Source organism: Crocuta crocuta, unplaced genomic scaffold (genome assembly GCF_008692635.1).
Source record: "Crocuta crocuta isolate KB4526 unplaced genomic scaffold, BGI_CrCroc_1.0 scaffold16, whole genome shotgun sequence".
Classification (NCBI taxonomy): domain Eukaryota; kingdom Metazoa; phylum Chordata; class Mammalia; order Carnivora; family Hyaenidae; genus Crocuta; species Crocuta crocuta.
Genome location: NW_027531893.1, coordinates 2190787 through 2211364, shown reverse-complemented (window position 1 = coordinate 2211364; position 20578 = coordinate 2190787). Strand labels below are relative to the sequence as shown.

Genomic DNA, 20578 nt, shown 5'->3' with positions numbered 1-20578 from the left:
CCTGGACCATGGTGCTCAGTCAGCTTCTCTCTTGCTTTAACTTGAAACCCCATGCACTTCTGACCTGCCCTCACCTTGAAGAAATATTAACCTGGTCCCAAATCCCTCTTCTGTGAATTCTAAACTACTGTTCAAATGCTTATGGTATTCAGGAATTTTGCTAAATATGCACAGGAAAAATACTAGTCCTTAAAATGGAGAACTAACATGTTTTCATTGTAGTGATATTTGTTGTATAAGTGCGACAGTTCTCAGAAATTTCTTCACAATGAAAAGGGGCAACAGATGAGATTAAAACAAAGCTTGGATATACCCCAAATCTTTCTTTTCCCCATCAGGACAGTGGGAAATATCATAGAGGTGACAAGAAGATTAAGTGATGCATGTTCTCAATATATGTGAGCTAGTATTGGTGCTTATTATTTTATTCTAGCTCATCTTCCCCTCCCTTTTGTGTGTGTGTGTGTGTGTGTGTTCAGAATTCACTCTCAAACATAAGTGAACTTTGCCGTAAAGAGAAAAGAAGTGGGCATTTGGAGGGAGGAGGTGCAAGGAATCCAGCATACTATTAAGTTTGGTCTATTTATATCTCAAGATTTTAAGTTTCTTACATGAACAGCAATTTTTGCCATATCACCCATAATCTGTCCACCCTAATACATTATTCTGTTTTGAAGACAATTTTCTTATAGGCAGAAAGTACAAAGCCAAATGTACAAAATAAAAATCATTTAGGAAGGGAAAGTTTCTAAATGACAATCACTATTGTTGAGTCCCCAGTTATCTTAGGAATGAAACATACCTTCTTTATCTTCAAGCAATTTAAAACTCTGATCAGGTAAAGCAAGAGCAGAAACCACCCACAGATAAACCGTAATTCCTGCCAACAGGTTTGTGTGGAGTTGGTGATGTCCTGGAGGACTGTCCCCCTCCCACCCTTTCATCAGAAAGCAGAGAAAACTAATTCCTAATTTACCTCCTTTCCCATTAGCAGCCCTTAAAGAGCATTCCTGAAGAAAATAAAATGCAAGAAAATGCCAAGTTCCTTGGCATTTCCAGAGTCAACCTTTGTTGGTTTCTAACGTTTCACCAAGTCCTCAAGGGTGTGGGCATCCCTTGAGAATTATGTATGTCAGTGTACCTCACTGGGTACTGAGTTTGCTGCCCATCATTGCCTGCTTAGTGACAGTTATTAGAAGTCTACTAGGACTTACAGATTTTCAGTTAGGTATCATTGTATTTTATAAATTGGTTGAGAATTATGTGCTATAATAATATAACCAAATTTGGGGAATGGAAATTTTGGAGTGTATCTCCCCTACAATTGATGGATCTAATATATTCAAATCAAGAAAGAAAACCCAGTGCTCGTCTCTCAGTCTTGCTTGAATGAAAGTCTCAAGAGAGAAGGTGTCTTGAAGCACTGAGAAAAGACTGGAGAAAGGAGGGAGGAGGGAACTAAAGCAAAAATAAAACACAGATCTAGTTTTGCTGGAGTTATTTGTAAGTTAATTGAGGTGGGGGCAACCAGCAGCCCAGGTAGAGGGCATAGGAGAGTGAGGACCTCCTCATGTGAGTCCCAGTCTGAGTCAAGTGCTGAATAAAACCAATCATTGTCATCACACCCTAGAGACAGGAAGGAGGGGGAAAAAATAAAACTTGGGTTTTTGAAGTATAAGAAGTAGCAGCTAAGAAAAATAACCTCAGCATAAGCAAGTTCATAGCAGAAAGCAGAAAACCAGATGAAGAAAGAATCCCTGATAATTGCCATTTATACTGTTCCTCAGAAAAATGTAATAGACTCGAAAAGAACAGAGAAAGAACACCAGAGGAGGATGTTCCTGTTGGCTGGTGTAATGTTGACACTGCCCATGATAGGTACAGGCCCCTCTGTCACTAGCACTTACTATTACTGAAGGACCCCAACCCTCTAAAACAAAACAAAGGCCAAAGACAAGAACTTATGAAATAACCAGAGTGCCGCCCGGGCCAACACATATAGGCTAACTGCAAATGTTTGTTAGCTATTTTGTAGACATGGTTTAAGTAAACACTTCCCCTGCCCTATGAAACTAACTGCCCACAATGTCAAAGATGTGTCAAGACACACACGACATCAGCGTATGAACTCGTAGGAGTCAGAGACTCTGTGCTCTGTGTCATTGGAATCCACCATGTCTACTGCTCACCGTACACACACGGAGGCCTGAGGGACCCGTGCAGGTATGTGGAAAATATAGATCTGAACCATGGATAATACAGGGAAATGACAAGAACAGAATGGAGAGTGGAAAAAACAGGGATGAAGAGAGAAGTGAGCAGAGGGGCCAGCGGTACAGCAGAAAAGGCAGAATTTATTCACCGCATGAGTCCAGTACGACGGAAACAAGAATGAGCTGCCAGTGCGAACAGAAAAGTACTTCAAAAAGAGAAAAGGTTTTGTGAAAACACCCAAATGTTAGAATACTTCTGTTGAATTTTAAGAAGGGAATTAATTCAAGAAACTTTTCACAGCTAGCAATCACGTCCGCTGCTTAGTACCTCTCTCTGGGGCACAAGGCTGCCCTTGCCTGCTTACATCCTCAGCCTCCTCCCTGAGCCCCAGCCTCTTGCTGGCTGTGGTGAAAGCACCATGGTGTGGCTTCTGGAAGTCTGGCTGTTGTATCTTCTGAGCGCCAACAGAAAGGTACCTTCTCGACGGAAAGGAAGGTAACTGCATCCTAACTCACTTCAGTGGCCTTTGTACTGAGTTGAATAGTGTCTTCTCAAAATTCATGTCTACCTAGAACCTCAGAATGTGACCTTGTTTAGAAATACAGTCTNATAAACTATTTGTAAAAAAAAAAAAAAAAGAAAGAAAGAAAGAAAGAAAGAAATACAGTCTCTGCAGGTAAAATTGAGGTCAGAATCAAGATGACATCATACTGGATTCAGGTGGGCTCTAAATCCACTGAAAATGTCATTATAAGAGACAAAAAATAAAACACATGGAGGCACATGGAAGAGGGTCGTGTGAAGACAGAAGCAAAGCTTGGAGTCATGCTGCCCCAAGCCAAAGAAGCCCAAAGCACCAGGAACTGGAAGAAGCAAGGGAGAATTTTTTCTTCCTCCCCTTAGAGCCTACAGAGGGAGCATGACCATTGCCAATACCTTGATATGAGACTTCTGGTCTCCAGAACTGTGAAACAATAAATTTCCGTGGTTCTAAACCACTCAGTTTGTGGCATTTTGTTATGACAGCCCTGGGAAACTAATGCGCTTCTCAAATCACCAAAGAGCCAGGCTGCCTTCTAATGACTGGGTGATCATTCATGTACCATTATCTGAAAACACAAAACAAAGTAAAATCATACAATGAACAAATAAGGTGAAAATGTACAATAACTGCATAAGCAGGAATTTAAGGTCAAGAGTATTTTGTTGGATTGATCTTTGACAGGTTGTTTGCTCTAAATGTCTAGTAAAGCAGAAGCTAAGCTAGAACTTCACTGTGAGCTCTGTAATCAATTTGAAATACAGGTACACTGAGGCTGTTTGATCCTACTTTTGTAAAACCTATGATGGGGCGCCTGCATGGCTCAGTCAGTTGGGCAGCCGACTGCGGCTCAAGTCATGATCTCACAGTTTGTGGGTTCAAGCCCCACGTCGGGCTCTGTGCTGACAGCCAGTTCAGAGCCTGGAGCCTGTTTCAGATTCTGTGTCTCCCTCTCTCTCTGACCCTCCTCTTCTCACACTCTCTCTCTCTCTCAGAAATATGTAAAACACAAAAAATGTTAAAAAAATAATAAAAGACCTATGTCTAAGGATTTTGGAGAAGCAGCCTTATACCTACAATTTCTGTAGACCCATTCAGCAAGAGTATCACAGTTATAAACTGTGAAAAGAAAAGTGGTGGAAACAAACTTGTTTTTAATCATTTTCATTCTTGACAAGCTGTCTGTAACTTGTGCTCCCTCATTAGGTAGGCTGAAAAAAAGCTTAATAGAGAATTGGTGAATACTATCTTGAAAATAGCATCATTGTTATTATACATGGTACACTGGGCACAATAACCCCCAGAATGTGAGAGAAAAGTCAGAAAAGTATCACCCTCACGTGAAACAGGTCAACAGCAACAAAATGGAGGGGAAAGTGGCCAAATTTAGAAATAGTTTCTAAATGAACTGCTGAAGGACTAAGATGTTTCCCAGCTCTTCTGCACGAGACTCTGTGTCTTCTGACAAGGGCCTCTGTGAGATACAATAACATAAGTGAACCATAACTTAACTGTTGGCTTTCTGCCTGAAGGAATGACATGGTAGGAAGAGTAGTGAAATTTATGGAAACTAAAAAAAGTAAACAGGGTCTTGTGCATGAAAGAGTGTCCTCTGGCCACACCAGCAGAGTGTCTGTGTCTCTCCACTGGAAACACAGGGACAGATCCAGACACTGAGGAGTCTGGAGGAAATTTTTTTTTTTTTTTTTAAGTAAGATCTACCCCCAGCATGGGGCTTGAACTCACAACCCCAAGATCAAGAGTCACATGCTCTACCAACTGAGCCAGCCAGGCACCCCTGGGGGAACTTTTTAATAAAAAAGGCAAAATTGGGAATGCGAAATGAAGTACAAAAGTAAGTATTTATAAATACAAAGAAAAAAGGGGTGTCTGGATGGCTCAGTCGGTTAAGCATCCAACTCTTGACCTCAGCTCAGGTCTTGCTCTCAGGGCTGTGGGTTCAAGCTTTGCAATGCTGGGCATGGAGCCTACTTAAAAAAAAAAAAATTCACAATGAATTCTTAGAGGCTTGCCAATTCAGGTCTCATTCTTCTGAAATCTCTTTAAGCAATTAACCAAAAATGTGTCCATAGAAAGTCTTCCGGTTGCAATTCTGGCTTCCCCTCTACTTAAAACAGGCTGAAGCTCCCAGCCACTCCCAGCATTCACAGGGCTTATGTAAGGGAGGGGCCAAAGCTGAAGGGTATTTTTTTTTTTTACTTCCTATTACATCTACCTCCATAGAGAAGGTTGCATCCAGTTGTAACACAGACTTCCCTGCATAGGAAAGGATGCACGGTCAAGCAGAGACATGTACTTCTAACTGCAAATAAGTAACAAACTGACATTTTGGCTTTCAATCTTTTTTGAGTTCAATCTGCATGAGTCACTTCCTAAGAACAAAAAGTGCTAACAACAATGAGGGAGGTTGAATCTGGGGGACCTTAGCTAATAATATACTGAGAATCACTAGTTGACCAGCCAGCCACACTATATTTTTGACATTTTCAACAAGTGCCACCTGATTCCAAGCCCATATAGCCACTTAGCAAGAAACATTCAACTCTTCTCCTTCCCAGAAACACACACACTCCTCACAAGATACAGCTCACTCCATTTTTAAAAGACCAGTCATGGTCTCAGTTTAGGATAAATTTATATCTAATGTGTTCTTGGCCTTGATTGTGCATCAGAATCACAAGTAAGAAAAGTGTTCTAATAGTGATACATAAAATAGATTTTTATTATTTTTATTTTATTTTTTAGAGAAAGCACAAGAGCATGAGCACGGGAGGGGCAGAGGAAGGGGGAAAGAATTTTTTTTAATGTTTATTTATTTAGTTTTGAGAAGCGTGAGAGTGCAAGCAGGGGCAGGGGACAGAAAGAGAGAGAGAGAATCCCAGGAAGTCTCCATGCTGTCAGCTTACAGCCCGATGTGGGGCTCAATCTCACAGCCATGAAATTATGACCTGAGCTGAAGAGTCAGAAGCTTAACCGACTGAGTCATCCAACTGCCCCACATGATAGATTTTTTAAAAAGAAGAATAATCAATGCCATTAGACCAAGGGATAAATTAGTGCCTTAGTTAAAAAGAATCACATCTTGTTTCCCTAGGACAAGGTCTAGCAGTTCTCTTCATGAAATGGAGAGGGGTTGTGCTTTTTAGAAGAAAAATTATGTTTCATGCATATTTTATTTGAGATACTGTAGAATATGTCTAGATACAGGTGTCTAATCACTGTGTACTGAAAAATACGTTTAAGCATGTCTTTACCTTCTGGTAGAGTGTGAGCTCAGTGAAGTCAGATAACGTACATTATTCACCTTTATATTCTTGGTGTCCAGTTCAGAGCCTACCATACAGAAGGAGCTCAATAAATATTTACGAACAAATGAGCAAATAAGCAGACCTATGAAGGAAATTAACTAGTGTTCGATAATCTGTTTAGGAACTGAACCATCTAGACTGAAGCTTTTCCATGCATTTGCCAAGTTCCAAAGAGAGACAAGAACTCTGGTACCTGAAGCAACGATGTCTGGAAACTCTGATTCTCTCATTCTATCTACTTAGCCATCAGATTCTCCCAGACTATCTTCTCTTGGATTCTTCCCTCCCTTGCTCCGCATGCCCATAAATTCATACCACTACTCCTTGCTATTACTCCATAATGTTGATCGCTCACCTAGAATTCTGTTATCTGCCCATATTCTCCATTTTCTGTGTTCTGTCTTTCAAGCTGTATTTCCCCTATCGCTTCCAGCTGCATTCCAAGCCAATGGCAGTCCTTACCTGGTCCCTCGCAATTTGTCCTTCCTTCCATGATGTAGCAGTCCATGTACTAGCAGGAAAGAAATAGTAAGCACAAAGACTGGAACTGAAAAGTTTAATGAAAGTATTATTTAAAGAGATATGCACAAGGCTATGGGGAGCAAAAAGCTTGGGGAAACACCCAGGGACGAGCAAAAGTGGGAAATCATTGCCGCCCCAGAACTTAAGAAGCAAAAATAGTGAATGTTTTTTCCAGAGACTGAAAAAAGTATGGAGCCATCAAAGTGGAACCGTTGCGAGAAGATATATCCATAGAATAGAGCCTCTGCCAAATCTGTGACCAAGAAAAGGTGGGAGAGGGCTCTAACCTCTTTCTCCTCCTATCTTCCAATACACGTGGCTGCCTTCCTTTGACCAAACTGATTGGAAGCCAAAGGACAGATGAACCCTGATAATGGAATCCATAGAGGTCAGTGTCACGAAAGGTGAAGGGCATGGTATGGATCACGATATGGGTGGAGAGAAGGAAGCAGAGAATAATTAAGACAGTCCATCTCCCTTTTGCTTCCACTCTTGACTTTTTAGTGGATGAAGAACTTCTGGTCCCATCATGGAGTCATCAGCCACAGTATCGTTGTTGAGTGATGTCAGCTTTTCCATACTTCCTATTGGAACCTAAACTGTAATGTTAGCCACCTTTAGCATTCTTCTTAAAATGGAAGAAGGAAAAGGAGAAAACAATTAATTAGCTTAAAACTAGCTTCTATTGTGCTCTGAAGCTGGTCACAAGACCTAAATTGATAATAATAGCTTGCCTGTTTTACCACTCATTCCCTTACCCGCCACTACAGAATTCTTTTTGTTTTAAATTTCAGTATAATTGACAATGAATGTTACATTAGTTTTAAGTGTACAGCATAGTGATTCAACTTCTGTATATGTTATTGTATGTTCACCACAAGCGTAGCTATCATCTATCACTATATGATGTTATTACACTATCACTGATTGTATTCTCTATACTATAACTTTTATTCCCATGACTTATTCATTCCTTACCTGGAAGCCTATGTCTCCCAGTCCCCTCCACCATTTGGCCCACCTCCCCTATCCCTGTCTTCTCTGGCAACTATTAGTTTGTTCTCTATATTTATAGGTCTAATTCTACTTTTTTGTTTGTTTAGTCATGTGTTTTCTTTAGATTATACGCTAGAGTGAAATCATAATATATTTGTCTTTCTCTGTCTGACTTTTATCACTTAGCATGATATCCTCTAAGTCCACCCATGCTGTTGCAAATGGCATGATCTAATCCTTTTTATGGCTGTGTAATATTCCTCTGTGTGTGTGTGTGTGCGCGCGCGTATACATACCTGTCAGAACGGCTGAAATAAAAAACATAAGAAATAACAAGTGTGGGAGAGGATGTGGGAAACAAAGTTACCCTCATACACTATTGATGGGAATGAACAGAATTCTTTATCTACTAAGTTACCCAAAACTTCTTTCCAAAAAAAATCTGAGTCCTTGATATTTCTAATTTTATTAAGCTATTGCTGTTTTTCATTGATTAGTGCTTTGAGCTGGGAATTGTAGATTTTACATCTATCCCTTACATCCCCTCTCCAGAGCAGCCAGAAGTGTCCAATCTATTTCACAATTTATCTCATTGTTGCGGTAGCAACTAAGTGCCACAAATATTTGATCTCTCACTATTTAATCCTCTCCCTGGACTCTATCACATGCTACCTTCAATGATAATTTGAGTAATGTGATATTAACGTGTGATACACTATATGCCATTTCCCCCCACAAAGGAAGTTATCCATACTCTCAGCTATGTGAGCATTGTAATCCTAGAATGCTTCTTTCAGGACCTGCTTCCTGAGGTTACTTCTCAAAAAAGTCTCAGCAGAGTCTCAGCAGAAACATGATAGTTCACTCAGAGAGTCACTTGGTATCTTTTTCTTCCCATACTCCAGACTTTGGCCAACCTAACTCAGCAAGAAACCTTAAACTCTGGGGGTGCAATCCATAAAAGTCACAGACCAAGTGAGCCTCCTGGGATGCATAGCAAGCCAGAGAAACCTGGAGAATGGGTGTGTTGGAATAGTCAGATAATAACCACACATTTTTTAAAAAGTAACTTATAAAACTTAAGGCTGAGAAGACTTTTAAATCTTCTTTACAGAGGAAAAATATCAGTATTTGTCTCTTAAAATCAATTATTATAAAAGACAACATTAACATGTATATGGAAGATGCTCTCTGTTCTAGAGGCCTGAGGCCCCACTAATCTAAACCCACTTCTTTTTTTTTTAAATTTTTTAAGTTTATTTATTTATTTTGAGAGAGAGACAGAGATAGAGAGAGGGGGAAGGGCAGAGAGACAGAGAGGGAGAGAGAGAATCCCAAGCGGCTCTGTGTTATCAGCAGAGAGCCCAACGTGGGGCTCAAACCCATGGACCGTGAGATCATGACCTGAGCTGAAACCAAGAGTCAGATGCTTAACCGACTGACCCCCCAGGAGCTGCTAAATTCACTTTTTAATGGGAATATTACTAAGCAAATGCCAACATGACTTATAATTATTTCACTTTGATTATATTTTCCCTTTGAGGTTTAATGAGTTTGAATAATTTGCTGGTGCAATTTTGTTAAAATGGAATTTATCTGTTTTAGAAAATAATTTATTAAATATTATATTTGCTATAATTACAACTAGAAATATTCCTTCAACAATACTATACGTTTGCCAATGTTATTTAGAGCAAACAAAATTACCACCAGAGAAAATGTGACCATTTTTTAAATTTCTCATCACCCTGCAGGGATGGCTTTATTCTCGTCCAGTTATAACCATTTCACGGAGCCAAAAACCAAGTTTGAGGAAGAGTGAGCAAACAATTTCATTTCCTGCATGTCCTTATCTCAGCCTCTCACCAGCAACACTCCACAACTTTCCATTTTGGGTGAAGGAGCAGAAGCAAGAAAGAGGTGGCTTGTGTTCAGGCTGCTGTTATTTTTGCAAAGATAAATTTATTTCAACATACGTGCATCTTAAATGACTATTATGGGGGCGCCTGGGTGGCTTAGTCGGTTGGGCGTCCGACTTTCGCTTAGGTCATGATCTCGCGGTTTGTGGGTTCGAGCCCCGCGTAGGGCTCTGTGCTGACTGCCAGCTCAGAGCCTGGAGCCTGTTTCAGTCTGTGACTCCCTCTCTCGCGGACCCTCCCCTGCTCACGCTGTCTCTCTCTCTCTCTCCTAGAAATAAATTAAAAAAAAAAATTTAAAATGACTATTATGGTTGTTATTAGCTCAGTAAATGACAAGATGAAACTGAAGAAATGCAATTTCCTCTTTCTCTACTTCATTATGATCACCGAATTTGTCTAGGGTCTGTTTCACTGAAGCTTGACCATTAATATTTACACCACTTTACGGCTTGTGCCGTGAACACATCTTACTGTTTTTATTGATAATGTATTAGCTTGCTTGCTAGCATTTCCATAACAAACTATCATAGACTGCGTGGTTTAAACAGAAACTTTATTTGCTTACAATTCTAGAGGCTACGAGTCCAAGATCAAAATGTCAACAGATTTGATTTCTTCTGAGGCCTCACTCTGTGACTTGTAGATGGCCAACTTCTCACTGTATTCCCACATGGCCTTTCTTTGGTACATCGCTAGTGTCTGTATGTACTAATCTCCTCTTTTTACTAGGCCACCAGTTAAAGCGGATTAGGTCTCACCTAAAGGCCTCATTACATAATCATATCTTTTTTCTTTAATGTTGATTTATTTACTTTGAGAGACAAAGAGGGTGGGGGAGGGGCAGAGAGACAGGAAGAGAGAGAATCCCAAGCAGGTTCTGCACTGTTGGCACAGAGCCCATTGTGGGGCTTGATTCCATAAACCATGAGATCATGACCTGAGCTGAAATCAAGAGTCAGATGCTTAACTGACTGAGCCACCCAGGTGCCCCTTAACTTAATCATCTTATAACGGCTCCCCCTCTACATGTAGCCACATCTGAGGTACTGGAGGTTAGGGCTTTAACATATGAAGTTTGCAGAGACACAATTCAACCCATAATGGATATGTTTATAGTGCAACATCAGCCTTGCACTGTATACAAACCGTATTCCTGCTTCTTTATCAATGCCAGGTTAATGTTTACCTCCTTTCCTTTCCTCCTTGGGTTGACTGACGTGCAGTTCTTATTGTGAAAGCATGTGATGAAGGAGCCTATTGACAGACAATAACTTTTTAAGACTCTCTTGAGATTTATTGATACCTATCAGGAATCACTTAGTCATAAAAATATTGGCATGGGGCTAGAGTCTGAGTGCGTAGACAGGAGAGACTCCTGGGGGAAGACATGCTGGAGTAGTGAAGAAGAAAAAAAATATTAGGAGAGTATGATGGGAAACCACAAGGAGCCAATACAAGGGAAAGTTTGATATAGGAAGAATAAGAGAGTGTCTGAAGAAGTTTCCAAACCAAAACACAGGCAGTTGAAGAGAGTCTTCAATTCTCATGACCGTCAGCACGGCTGTGCCTGGAGCACACCAAAAGCAGAAGAGTGTGTAGTCACGAAAAGGAAGGCTCATATTGATGAAAAAAATAGCATAGTGGTAGAATCAACAGAACTTTGAAGGTGCCTGGAAACCAGGGGGAGACAAGGAGAGAAACAGTAGAATTGAAAACGATTAAATAGGAGGACAGTGGCTAATACAGTAGGTACAGTTGAAGAGTTGTGTTAGAAAATCCAAATACAGTGTTCCATCAAGATACATGCCTGACAATACACACTAGGAACTGGGAAATTCAAGACTAGAGTCAGAAAACTTTAGGCTATAGACCTGGATTTGGCATGTGTATGCACAGATAACACAAACCAGGAGTTGGTGAGGATACTGAGAGCAAAGAAAAATTTGAGAGTTGAGGACACAAACTCTTCTGAAACCCTTCTAGACTGATGATTCCGTTTCCTTCTTTTAAGGCTGAATAATATTCGTGTGTGCGCGTGTGTATGTGTGTGTGACATTGTCTTTACCCATTGATTTGTTGGTGAAGATTCAGGTTGTTTCCATCTCTTGGCTATTACAAAAAATGCTATAATACACATGACAGTGCCAGTATCCCTTTGAAATTCTCTTTTCATTTCTTTTGGATAAATGCCCAGACATGAGATTGCTAGATCATATGGTGATACTGCTTATTATTTTTTGAGGAACATGCACACTGTTTTCCATAGAAGATCCACTATTTTACATTCTCATGAACAGTGTAGAAGAGTTCCAATTTCTTCACATCCTCTCAAAGACTTTTTTTATTTAGGATTTTGTTTGTTTGTTTGTTTGTTTTAATGGTCATTCTAACAGGTGAGGTGAGATGGTATCTCATTACGGGTTTGATTTGTATTTCTCTGATAATTAGTGATGTTGAACTTTTCATGTACCTGTTGACCATTATATCTCTTCTTTGGAGAAATGTCTCTTCAAGTACTTTGACCATTTTTAAATTGGGTTATTTGCTTATTTGCTCTTGAATTATAGGAATTCCGTATATATTTTGGATACTAACCTTTTAACAGATATATGGTTTGCAAATATTTTCTCCCTCTCCACAGTTTCTTTTCACTCAGTTTCCTTTTTTGTGCAGAAGCTTTTTAGTTTGATGTAGTCCCATATATATTTTTTTTTCTTTTGTTCTCTGTGATTTTGACATCATATCCAAAAAGTGTTACCAAGTCCAGTGTTATAAAGCTTTTTCTCTATTTTTCTTATAGAAGTTTTATAGTTTTCTTTTAGAAGTTATTTTGGTTATTTGGAGTCCTTTGTTATTTCATATGAATTTTATAGCTTTTTTCTATTTCTATAAAAATGTCATTAGGGTTTTGATACAAGTGATATTGAATGTGTAAAGTGCTTAGAGTAGTATGAAAATTTTAACAATAGTCTTGGAACACTTCTGAACTCATTTTGTGAGGCCAGCATTACGTTGATATTAAAACTAGATGAAGATACTAGAAGAAAATTATAGGCCAATAGCTCTTATGAATATTGATGCAAAAGTCCTCAACAAAATACTAGCAATTGGAATCTAACAATACATTAAAAGGATCAGACATCATGATCAAATGGAATTTTTATGAGGAAATCAAGCATGGTGCCAACATTGGAAATCAAACTGATACATCACATTAACAGAACAAAGGGTAAAAATTATATGGATAATTTAAATTTATTTATTTATTTAGAAAGCTGGTTTATCAGAACACCACTGCCCATTCCTGTACTGTATCTTTCTTCCTGGATTTAAACCTAAGTTTACTAACTTTTGACTGACAGCAAGTTAGCCACATAATGTCTTCTCTATTTTGCATTATCAGGTATATTTTGTTTGATCACATTTTAAGTAAGTGTTGAAATCTGGATTTGTTAAGAGATCTTAATATGGATTCAGAGATATATGTATGTATATGCTTTTTTTCTCCTCTGTTTTAAGTACATTTTCATGTAGGCTTTTTTAAAAGCCTAATATTAAAAGTTAGCATCGGTCAAGGGAACCCAAGGCAAAAGCTAAGCAAACTCAAAAAATGATGAAATTACAAATACACATAAGGATTTGTTGATATGAAGTGGAAAACAGTGAAGCAATTCTCTCCCATGCAATAACAGCCTGTTTTGTACCTTGAACAAAAGGAACAAAAATTAATCGTTCACACACTTTTACTAACATTTCAAAGCCAAGGTCCAAATATATTGAATACTGCCACTTATAAGCATTTCTGTGGCTCTTACAAAGCATCACACTGACTAAACCCTATCTACAAAAAAAGAAGAAGAGGAGTATTAAGTGCTGCACCGTAATGCACAATGTTTCAAAAGCATTATTCATGTCTCTGGTATTTATTTTAAAAGACTCCTTTTTTCAATTCAATGAGAAAATGCAGTCAAATAGATTGATTTTGAAAGACCACTAGTTTCAAAACCTTGGAAATTTTTATTGCCTTCTTGATACTGAAAGTCTTTATTTTTTCAAAAACCTCGCCCAGGCAGAGAATGATGAACATTTAGAACTAATAAAATTTCTCATAAGTTAGCTACTCATAGGCATTGACCTTTATTATTCTTAGGTACATAGCAATAGAAGCAAATGACTCTATTTATACTCATTATATGATGTGCTACTTAATATAACCATGAATTTCCCACTCCTCAGGGGTAAAACACTGGATCGCCCTGAGCAATCCAATGTAATTCCTTCTATAAATTCAACCTAGAGAAATCACTGAAGACTAATAGAAATTTATGAAATAAATAGCCCAAGATAAAATAAATAGGCTGTAAGACTTACCCGATCCAAAATTGCGAAGTTCTGGATAATCTTCTCCACCCTTTCTTCCTCCTTCTCTGTCGTCTCCAGGCACACATTTATCTAAAATGAATGAAGCTTTTTTTATTTTAGCCACTCTGACAGGTTTAAGGTGATATCTCATTGTGGTTTTGATTTATATTTCCCTGATGATGAATGATGTTGAGCATATTTTCATGTGTCTGTTGGCCATCTGTATGTCTTCATTGGAGAATGGCTAAAGTAAAAAAAAGACAAGGGGCGCCTGGGTGGCTTAGTCGGTTAAGCATCTGACTTCAGCTCAGGTCATGATCTCACGATTCGTGGGTTCAAGCCCTCCATCGGGCTCTGTGCTGACAGCTCAGAGCCTGGAGCCTGCTTCAGATTCTGTGTCTCCCTGTCTCTCTGACCCTCCCCTGCTCACGCTGTCTCCTTTTATCTCTCAGAAATAAAGAAAACATTAAAAAAAAATTTTAATAAAAAAGGACAAGAAAAAACGAATGTTGGTGAAAATGTGGAAAAAAAGTAACACTCACATACTGTTGATGGGAATGTAAATTGATATAGCCACTATGGAAAACAGTATAGAGGTTCCCTCAAAAAATTAAAAATTGAAATAACAGCCCAGAAATAAGCCCACAATTATATGGTCAGTTAATCTTCAACAAAGGAGGCAAGAATATGCAATGGGGAAAAAACAGTCTCTTCAACAAATAGTATTGGGAAAATTAGACAGCTACATGCAAAAGAATGAAAATGGACCACTTTCTTACACCATACACACAAAAAATAAGCTCAAAATGGATTAAGGACCTAAATGTGAAACTTGAAATCATAAAAATCCTAGAAGAGAGCACAGACAGTAATTTCTTTGACATTGGTTATAGCAACATATGTCTAGATAGGTCCCCTGAGACAAGGGAAGCAAAAGCAAAATTTAACTATTAGGACTACATCAAAATAAAAAGCTTCTAAACAAAGCAAAGGAAACGATCATCAAAACTAAAAGGTTATCTACTGAACGGGAATAGATATTTGTAAATGACATATCTGATAAAGAGTTATTATCCAAAATATATAAAAAATTGATATGACTCAATACCAAAAACACAAATAATTCAATTAAAAAATGGGCAGAAGACATGAACAGACATTTCTCCAAAGAAGATAAATGATATTGTACATCTGAGACTAGTATGACACTGTAGTTAACTATACTGGAATTACAAGCTTTTTAAGTTTCAGGCACTTGGGTGGCCAGTTGGTTGAGCATCTGACTTTGGCTCAGGTCACGATATCACAGTTCATGAATTCAAGCCTCACATCAGGTTCTCTGCTGTTAGCACAGAGTGAGCTTTGGATCTTCTATCTCCCCTTCTCTGCCCCTCCCCTACTTACTCTTTCTCAAAAATAACTAAAAATAAATAAATAAATAAATAAATAAATAATTTTAAAGTTTTAAATAAAATTAGTGTAAAACGTAATCAAACAATAAAAATAAAAATAAAAATACCATATTAATAAATAAAAATGAAAATAAAAATAGAATATTATCTAATAATTCCACTACTGGGTACTTATCCAAAGAAAACAAAAACATTAATTCAAAAAGATATATGCACCCCTATGTTTACTGCAGCATTATTTACAATAGCCAAGATATGGAAGCAATTTAAATATCCATTGATAGACAAATGGATAAGGAAGATGGAGGAGACATACATATATAATGAAATATATATGGAATGGAATAGGAGATATATATATATACAGAGAGAGATAGTTATAGATATAATGGAATATTACACAGCCATAAAAAAGGATAAGATCATTCCATTTGCAACAACATGGATGAATTTAGAAAGTATTATACTAAGTGAAATAAGTCATACTGAGAAAGACAAATCCCATATGACTTCACTCACATGGCACTTAGCAAATTAATAAACAAACAAAAAGCAGAATCAGACCTATAAAAACAGAGAACAAACTGATAATTGCCAGAGGCGTGGGGGAATGGGCCAAATGACTAAAGGGGAGTAGGAAATACAGGCTTTCAGCTATAGAATGAATAAGTCATGGAAATAAGGGGTACAGCATAGGGAATATAATTGATGATACTGTAATAGCAATGTATAGGGACAGATAGTAACTACACCTGTGGTAAACATAGCCATAATGTATAAACTTGTCCAATTACTATGTTGTACACCTGAAACTAATGTGACATCATGTGTCAACTGTACTCAAATAAATGAATAAATAAATAAATAAATAAATAAAGTGAAAGATGCTTAAGCCTCAGGGTCTCTCTCTTATATCAACCATCTTCAAAGTCTGGGAACATTCCTGTGATGGTCAAGGTTTTTTGACAACTTGGCTAGGATACAATCCCCAGTAATTCAATGAAAACTAATCTAGGTATTGCTGTGAAAATATTCTATAGATGTGGTTAAAGTCCATAATCAGTTGACTTTAAGTAGGCTTGATTTTAAGAGCTAAGCTGAGACATTCCTGATGAAGCAGAAATTATAGGGGTGCCTGGGTGGCTCAGTCAGCTAAGCATCAGACTTCGGGTAAGTCATGCTCTCACCACTTATTCCTGTCTCCCTCTCTCTCTCTGCCCTTCCCCAGCATGTGCTTTCTTTGTGTCTCAAAAATAAATAAAACATCAAAAAATTTAAAAGAAATTTTACCTCTACAGCATGTCTGAAAGTTTCCATCATCCCTGAAAGTTTCAGCCTGCCCTAACGATGTCAGACTACTACAACCGTATAAACTCATCTTTGCAATCAGTCTCTTGCTATATATCCCCTACTAGTTGTTTCTATGGATGAACCCTGATTGATACAGGCCGTAATGTGTGCATATGTTTTTTTAATACAAAAGTAAGATATATTAATTCCAGTGAATTGCAGCCATGACCTCTTTCCACTCTGACCTGTGCTCTGCCACACTGGTGGAGCGGCGCTGCGGTGGCCACAGGCATCGGGGAGATCTTGCTAAGGGGAAACTGAGCTGGAGATATATTTAGTTTGAGGTTAGCCAATATATTTATGATGCAGTCACTTCCATGAATAGTTATATCTAGCTATTGCAACATAGAAACACCTTCCTAAAGATGTTCCTAAAATGTTCACGTGCAAATACATCTGGAGCCCGACGGAAAGGTTTGCATTGTATCAGGATGCGAACATGTGCCACAGCATCTGGGACCGGATCTATGTGGATAGCAGAGAGTTTGAAAGGTTGAAATGTGTCGAGCCAGAGGCCAGTGAGTGGAAAATCCTTCCAACAGTGAGATGTGTAAAATTTAAGCAAAGGAGATGAGTCCCAATGACACCTTATGTAAATGGAAGCTTTCTGCCACGAAGAACATATTCAATAACATGCTTACGTACACGAAAATGCACTGCATGATTTTTCTTTTCTGATGCCAAGTGCTTAAAATAAAATTAAAATCCTTCTGATTTTAGAGGACAAACTTACAGCAGTACTGCAGATATCACTTGTGTTGAGCCTTTCAACAGTCAAGGAAAAACAAATTTCAAATAACCACGTTAGATGAAATACTGAACTATCTTTCCATTCTCTTCATACCAAATGTCATTTCATATGAAGTGATTACAAAGTAAGAAATACAGACCAAAAAAGCATGAGCAAAGTGTGTCAGATAGTTTTTCTTGATTTTTCTTGATTTTGTAGCAATTACCACCTTTTCAAAAACATGTAACTTGTGATTTCTTTTCTCATTCTAAATAAATATTCACTTTTGTATTTAATTGCACATTTATGATTTTGTCTTATGTTGCTTAAAGAGGGCCCCTCAAACTGTATAAGCTTCAGACCTCACAAAACCGGGGTCTGGCCAATCCACCTCCAAATATTTGTCATTGGTCTATTTTGGTGTCCTCCAACATTTCCCCCACTTTATACTGCTACTTAGAGCTTCCCACTGAGAACACACTTTGCCTCCTTAATTCCCATTTCCTTTTCCTTCCCCAAACAGGAAGGAGTTGGCAATGTTCATGCCACTGTCAGAACTCTCTTGGCACAAAAAGTATAGGATTGGAATTGTAGAAAAGATGGTTATAAAGGAGAGTCATGCAGTCAGGTGGTCAAGCATCGGAGAGTGTGTGGACTCAATCCCATGAAAGGCTTTTCCATACTTGAGATTTCAACAATTATAAGAATTTGTTCTTTTTTAAAAAATTAAAAAGAATGTATTTATTTTTGAGAGAGACAGAGTGTGAGTGGGGGAGGGGCAGAGAGAGAGGTAAACACAGAATCTAAAACAGGTTCCAAGCTCTGAGCTGCCAGAACAGAGCCCAAAGCAGGGCTCAAGCTCGCAAAGGGTGAGTTCATGACCTGAGCCAAAGTTGGTCGCTTAACTACTGACCCACCCAGGTGCCTTGACCTGTTCTTTATTTTAATATGCATTTGCTAAGGGTTTTCTTCTCTGTTAAGGACTATAAAAGAGCTTGAGCTAAAGGCTTAAAAATGAATGTGCTTCAAGGTATGTTATTCTAACATAACATGGAAAACAGCTCACATTAGGATACAGAGATGTGCCCTTAATGCAGTATTATGAGATTCTTCTAAGAAAAAATTTCCTTTGGGTAAATGGCACTTGGATAGAAGGACACAAAAGCATTAAAACTGATAGTAGTGAGTTTCACTTTTAAAAAAAAGCAGAAAAGGGGCTCCTGGGTGATTCAGTCGGTTGCACATTGGACTCTTGATTTTGGCTCAGGTCATGATCCCAAAGTTGTGGGATTGAGCCCCGCATACGGCTCTGTGCTGAGCTTGGAGCCTCCTTGAGATTCTCTCTATTTCTCTCTCTCTCTCCATCTGTCTCTCTCTCCAAAAATAAAATAAATCTTTTTTAAAAAGTTAACAATAAAAAAAAAACCCAGAAAACATTCTATGTAAAACTCTGAAATGATATATTCTCTACTTTTTTTAAAGTATGGTCTTAGGGGAGATGGTGTATTAACAGAGTATAGTAATGAGAAAGTCTAACCTGTTCCAGTATCATGGGATGGATCTTCACACAACAGTTGGCTCCCATTCAGAATAATATGTAGGTGATATCGCCTTGCTGCTATGGTTCAAGGGAACAGTGGATCTGAGTGTGACACTATATGTACCACTGAGTGGCTGCTCTGAGAAAAAAGCCAGGACTGATATTCTTGAGAATAAGGAAGTGCAAGCCTCATGATGAAGGCGGAGTAACAGCTCCAGTAGGAGGGAAAGGGAAAAGTCAGGAAAGAAATTGTAAAATGTTAACAACATAAAGGTAGAGCTGTCCCACATGCACCTGCCAACTCTCCCAAAGCGCCTACTGTGAGCAGGTCATTGTGCCAGATACATGAGGGGGTTCAAAGAAACCAGAACCTGACCTGAGCAAGAGGAACAATATCACCTTCCAATATCACTAAGCTAAGCATGTGCATAGTTTGGAGAATGGCAGTGTGCCAAGGAATTTCAACACATTTTATGCCCAGCACTCAGGAAGTCAAATCTGGAATGACACCAAAATGTTCAGTTTTTCAGAAGGAATCTTAGCTCCCTCTTCTGAGGTCCCTTAATTGATGTTTCTTATTGTCTGCTATGCACTATTGTCGTGTCTGTGGGAAAACTCTGCCTTCTAAAGAAACAGACTGTGTCTCTTTCACATTTCCTGATACCACGGCTTGCCCAGTACCCATGGCAAAGATGGCTAGGAACTATATTTCCCAAGTCCCCTTGCACCTGTGTGTGGCCATGTGACTAGCTCTTACTCACCAATGAATTGTGAGTGGAAGAGTTTTGCTCAATGCCAAGGCTTTTAGGAGCACATGCACCTTCTCTACCTTCACTAGCTAGATTCCCAGAACTACAAGTCCCTGGGATGGTGATGTCACAAAATGGAAGGAGTCTGGGTTCCTGATTCACTGTATGGGTGAGAGCCAACTAGGAACACCTTCCTCAAATTATTATGGTACCAAGAAATAAATGGCTATCATGTGTAAAAAGTAGACATGTCTAGGTCTTTGAGTTCTGAAGCCAAGCAATCTAATGCAATGCACTACATAAATGCACCTAATACAGGGGCACCTGAGTGGCTTAGTTGGTTAAGCGTCCGACTTCAGCTTAGGTCATGATCTCATGGCTCGTGAGTTCAAGCCCCACGTTGGGCTCTGTGCCTATAGCTCAGAGTCTGGAGCCTGCTTCAGATTCTGTGTCTTCCTCTTTCTCTGCTCCTCCCACATTCATGCTCTGTTTCCCTCTGTCTCAATAATAAATAAACATTAAAAAACTTTTTGACATGCACCTAATACAAACGTATTGAATTAAAAGTGACAGGCTAAGACAAGCATTCAAACCTCTGCATGGAATCCCATATGCATCCTATTTCATGCTTTGTAGTTATTTAAGGGGAAGGGAAAGAACGATGGAATGAATGACTTGTACATGAAGACCAAGGTGAAAATACAAGGTAGAAAAGGATACAATGCCTGAGTTTTAATTAATCATATCAGGTGGACAGTTGTAGTTTTACCATCTGACATCCATTCCCTGTTCTTCCAAGAACAGCACCTCAACTGCATTTGTTAAGCCCAGCTTCTCTTGCCCTCAGTCCAGGAGCTTAAGATGAGGCTCTATTTAGGGGCTCCTGGGTAGCTCAGTTGGGTAAGCAACCAACT

General features: G+C 38.7%; 1 long non-coding RNA gene across 3 annotated transcripts in view; it reads right to left on the bottom strand.

Moving 5' to 3' along the window:
• Positions 1–12769: 12769 nt before the first annotated feature.
• The window catches only part of LOC144239281 (uncharacterized), a 75876-nt gene continuing 68067 nt past the window's right edge, over positions 12770–20578 (bottom strand). For all 3 annotated transcript variants that reach the window (XR_013337360.1, XR_013337361.1, XR_013337362.1), the window contains 2 exons: positions 13893–13973; positions 12770–13225 (listed from right to left, as the gene is read on the bottom strand). This is a non-coding gene — a long non-coding RNA (uncharacterized LOC144239281). The remainder of the gene's footprint in view (positions 13226–13892; positions 13974–20578) is intronic.